The sequence below is a fragment of the Mustela erminea genome, chromosome X (assembly GCF_009829155.1).
Source record: "Mustela erminea isolate mMusErm1 chromosome X, mMusErm1.Pri, whole genome shotgun sequence".
Classification (NCBI taxonomy): domain Eukaryota; kingdom Metazoa; phylum Chordata; class Mammalia; order Carnivora; family Mustelidae; genus Mustela; species Mustela erminea.
In genome coordinates this window covers 47,217,524-47,222,921 of record NC_045635.1, presented here as the reverse complement: position 1 = coordinate 47,222,921, position 5,398 = coordinate 47,217,524, and the positions used below count along the sequence as shown (strand labels likewise).

The following is a 5,398-nucleotide window of genomic DNA, read 5'->3' as shown; positions in this document are numbered from 1 at the left end:
CTTTTTTAGATTCCACGTGTAAGTAAAATCATAAGTAATCATAAGTAAAATCATAATCATATTTGTCTTTCTCTGACTGACTTATTTTACTTAGCATAATATCTTCTAAGTCTATCCATGTTGTTGCAATGACAAGATCTCATCCTTGTTTGTGGCTGTGTAATATCCCATTGTGTCCATATACCACATCTTCTTTACCCTTTTGTCTGTCAGTGAACACTTAGCTTGCATCCATGTCTTGGCTATTGTGAGTGACACTGCAAGAAGCATAGGGGTGCATGTATCTTTTCAAATTAGTGTTTTAATTTTCTTTGGGTAAGTCACTTTGAGTGGAATTAATCATGTGGTAATTCTATTTTTAATTTTATGAGAAATCTCCATACTATTTTCCACAGTGAGTGTACCAATCTACACTCCAACCAACAGTGCACAAGGGTTTCTTTTTCTCTACATCCTCAACAACATTTGTAATTTCTTGTGTTTTTTTTATTTCAGCCATTCAGACATGGGTAATATCTCATTGTAGTTTTGATTTGCATTTCCCTAATGATGAGGGATGCTGAGTATCTTTTCATGTGTCTGTTGGCCATCTGTATGTTTCCTTTGGGAAAATGTCTATTCAGGCCCTCTGTTTTTAAAATGAATTGTTTTGTGTGTTGAGTTGTATAAGTTCTTTATATATATTGGATGTTAACCCCTTACCAGAAATACTGTTTCTAAATATCTTTTCCCACTTAGCAGGCTTCCTTTTTATTGTTGTTGGTGATTTCCTTCACTGCACAAAAGCCTCTTATTTTGATATAGTCTCAAAAGCTTAATTTTGCTTTCAAAGATGTTTGAAAATATTTAGAAAAATATTGCTATGACTGATGTCAAGGTAATTACTGCCTGTCTTCTCTTCTAGGACTTTTTATGGTTTTAGGTCTTACATTTAGGTCTTTAATCCATGTTAAGTTTGTTTTTGTGCATAGTGTTAAAAAGTGACCAGTTTCATTCTTTTATACATATCTGTCCAATTTTCCCAGCACCATTTATTGAAGAATCCATCATTTCTCCATCATATATTCCTGCCTCCTTGTTGTAGATAAATTGCCAATATAGTTGTGGATTAGTTCTGGAATCTTTCTCTGTTCCCTTGATCTACGTGTGTATTTTCATGCCAGTGCTATACTGTTTTGATTTCTCTATCTTTGAGTTTATCTTAAAATACAGATCTGGAATTGTGATACCTCCAGCTTTGATCTTTCTCAAGAGTTCTTTGGCTCTTCAGAATCTTTTGTGGTTCTACACAAATTCTGTTCTGTTAAAAAAAAAATGCTCTTTTTATTTTGATAAGGATTGCATTGAATCTGTAGATTGCTTTGGGTAGCATGGACATTTTAATAATATTAATTTTTCCAACCAATGAATATTGAATATCTTTCCATTTGTTTGTGTCATATTCAATTTCTTTCATCAATGTTTTATAGTTTTCAGAGCAAAGGTCTTTTACCTTCTTGGCTAAGTTTTTCCCTAGGCAAAATTTTTAGCACAATTATAAATGAAATTTTTTGGGTGGTCCTGGGTGGTACAGTCAGTTAAACATCTGACTCTTGGTTTCAGCTCAGGTCCTGATCTCAGGGTCATGGGATTGAACCCTGTATCGGGCTCCTTGCTCAGTACAGAGTGTGTTTGAGACTCTCCTCCCCCTGCTCACTCTCTCAAATAAATAAATAAATATTTTTAAATGAAATAAAAATTAAAAATAAATGAAATTGTTTTCCTAATTTCTCTTTATGCTATTTCATTATTAGCATATAAAAACATTACTGGGGGCACCTGGGTGGCCCAGTCAGTTAAGTGTAGGACTTTTGGTTTCAGCTCAGGTCATGATCTCAGGGTAGTGTGATCAAGTCCACATTGGGCTCCACACACATCATGGAGTATGCTTGTCTCTCTCCCTCTGCCCCTCCCCATGCCCAAACTCTCTCTTCTCTCTCTCTCTCTCTCTCTTTAATAAAATAAATAAATAAAATCTTTTTAAAAAGAAACATTACTGAATCTCTGTATTAATTTTGTATCCTGAATCTTAACTGAATTCACTTATTACTTTCAATCATTTGGTGGGGGAGTGAAGTCTTTAGGATTTTCTATGTAGAGTATCATATCATGTGCAAATAGTGGCAGTTTAACTCATTCCTTATCAAAATGGCTGCCTCATTTTCTCCTTGTCTGATTGAGTTCATATCTTTAAAACATAAAGAATCATTTTTTATTGAAGCATAATTAACATATGGTGCTATATTAGTTTCAGATGTACAATATAATAATTCTACAATTCTGTTCATTCCTCAGTGCTCAATAGCATAAGTGTACTCTAAATCGCTTTTATCTATTTGTCTGATCCACCTACCCACCTCCATTCTGATGACCACCAGTTTATTCTATGCATTTAAAAGTCTGCCATGGGGTGCGTGGGTGACTCAGTCAGTTAAGTGTCTGCCTTTGGTTCAGGTCATGATCTCAGGGTCCTGGGATTGAGCCTTGTATCAGGATCCCTGCTCAGTGGGGAGTCTGCATCTCCCTCTCCCTTGCCCTCATTCATGCTCTCTCTCACTATCTCTCTCTCTCTCTCTCAAATAATTAAATATAATCTTCTAAAAAATAAAAGAAAAATATAACTCTGGAGTGTCTGGGTGGCTCAGTCATTAAGCACCAGCCTTCACCTCAGGTCCTTGGATTGAGCCCCATGTCAAGCTCCCTGCTCCATAGGGAGCCTGCTTTTCTCTCTCCCACTCCCCCTGCTTGTGTTTTCTCTCTATCTTTCTCTCTCTTTTTCTCTGTCAAATACATAAATTAAATATTTTAAAAATATAAAAAATAAAAGTCTGTCTTGGTAGGAATATGGGGACACCCAGGGTCTGGCTGGGAGCAGTGGAGAGAGTGGAGGTAGTGGAGAGTCATCAGGGGACTCAGAAGTGGAGGTGGTGCTTCCTTCCAACACTGCCATATCCACCCTTCCATGCCATCAAGGAGCCACTCTTCTGTTTGTAAAGATGAGCCAAGGGAAAGAAAAAAACACAAGGGTTTTAATCCTTCTCAGCCTGTAGAGATTGAAAAGACTGTGATTTTTTTCCAGTGGGAAGATGAAAAGTTGTCAGAGGCTAGATTTGCTGCCCAAGAAGCTCATAACCAAAGATGTCAGACTCCTCTATCCTGAGCACAGTGTGGGGAAAGTTACATGAAGTTTGTTGGGTTACCCTTGTCTCAGAGAAAGTTTTGTCAAAGATGTCAGCAGTTGCTTTTGCCAGATGATTGAGAAGAGCATCATGAGCATCAGGTAGTAGGTGATATTTCTATCACCCAATTGAAAACACACAGTCAACTTTGTTATCCATTGAAAAACAGAAAGACAAATACCCAGTATTTGTTTGCTGATAGGAGCTTTCAGTTCTTAATAGAGCTACTTTCTACCCTTGGATTCAGAAGAGTACTATGAGTTGGAACACCCAGATTGCATGAGCTGATCATGTTGAAAGCATCAGGTGACAAGAAGTCTAACATTAGGGGCACCTGGGTGGCTCAGTGGGTTAAAGCCTCTGCCTTCAGCTCAGGTCATGATCCCAGGGTCCTGGGATCGAACCCCGAGTCGGGCTCTCTGCTCATCGGGGAGCCTGCTTCCTCCTCTCTCTCTGCCTGCCTTGTGATCTCTTTAAAAAAAAGAAGTCTAACATTAAAAGCCTTTTATTGGATGCTGATTTTTATATTCATAGTTTCTAGTGGAAGATAGGTTTTGCCATTATAGCATGTATTTTTTTTAAATTTTTAATTGTTTTTATTTTTTATTTTTTATAAACATATAATATATTTTTATCCCCAGGGGCACAGGTCTGTGAATAGCCAGGTTTACACACTTCACAGCACTCACCAAAGCACATACTCTCCCCAATGTATACAGCCATCAAAAGAAATGAAATCTTGGGGCGCCTGGGTGGCTCAGTGGGTTGAGCCGCTGCCTTCAGCTCAGGTCATGATCTCGGGGTCCTGGGATCGAGTCCCACATCGGGCTCCTGCTCAGCGGGGGGCCTGCTTCCCTTCCTCTCTCTGCCTGCTTCTCTGTCTACTTGTAATCTCTGTCTGTCAAATAAATAAATAAAATCTTAAAAAAAAAAAAAGAAATGAAATCTTGCCATTAGCGACAATGTGGATGGAACTAGAGCATATCATGCTTAGCGAAATAAGTCAAGCGGAGAAAGACAACTATCATATGATCTCCCTGATATGAGGAAGTGGTGATGCAACATGGGGGCTTAAGGGGGTAGGAGAAGAATAAATGAAGCCATTATAGCATGTTTAACAATCATGTCTTTGATAGAAAGACTGCCTTTGAAGTATGAAGAACATTTTCATGGGAAGATAAAGGTGAGGGAGTCATTATGGTGACAGATCCTCCTTTTGGTGGTTTTGCTGAACCTCTGGTTATTACATTCAAGAAATAAATTGCTCTGTGGAAAGAAGATCAAAACCAAGAAAACCAACCACCCATATTCTGGATTTTTCCCCTAATTTTTTCAATCCCAAAGTTGTCTGTTTTTTCCAAGCTCCTGCATGCTGAATTACCAGATAGATTATGATAATTGTATACCTTATACACATGGAAAGACAGGTTGAAAACAGTCTCCTGTGCATATTTTCACCAATATTCCAACCAGCAAAATAATCCTTCCTATTGAAGAAGGGTACAGATTTTGCCTCTGTGTTAATGATGTTTCCTAGAAAATCAACACTGTGAGCACTGTAATCCTTATACATCCAAGGATGGCAAGAATGGAACCATTGCTTTTCCTGCATAAAGTGTCTAAAACCTTTCTGGATCCACTGTAGCATTTGCAGTCATTGTGCTCTTCCAGATCATTCTCACATGGGCCCCAAAGATGGCTGCTTTATTTGTGGTGAATTAGGTAATAAAAGTAGTACTTGTCCTAACATCTCTACATCTAAGAAAGTGAACAAAGCTATCAACATGCAGAAGCAAAGAAAAAGTAATAAGATGAAAATGGAGACCACTAAAGGACAATCCATGAATCATACATCTGTTACAAGGAAGAAAAAAAGGAGAGAAAGAGCCCATCTATCTTTGCTCTTAAATGTCCAGTGACTTGAGAATAAAGAAAGATTTAAACTCCAATCTTTGATGCCATTTTCTGAAAGTGCCACACTAGACTTAAATTCTGTCACTTTCAAGGGTATGCCTTTCAGAGGTATGCATCTTCCTAAGTGAGATAATAAGCAGGTAGTATTTGCTGGTTTATGGCCCACTCAGCAACCTCTATGATGACTTGGAGAGTTGTTCCATTCTTAGCTGGTTTACCATCTCTCTGTGTGTGCCTTTTTTCTCTCCTTAAATCTCTCCCAATCA

General features: G+C 38.1%; 1 pseudogene; it reads left to right on the top strand.

Annotated features, from left to right (window-relative positions):
- The first annotated feature begins 862 nt into the window (after positions 1–862).
- LOC116582262 lies at positions 863–5,137 on the top strand (annotated as a pseudogene).
- Positions 5,138–5,398: the final 261 nt, after the last annotated feature.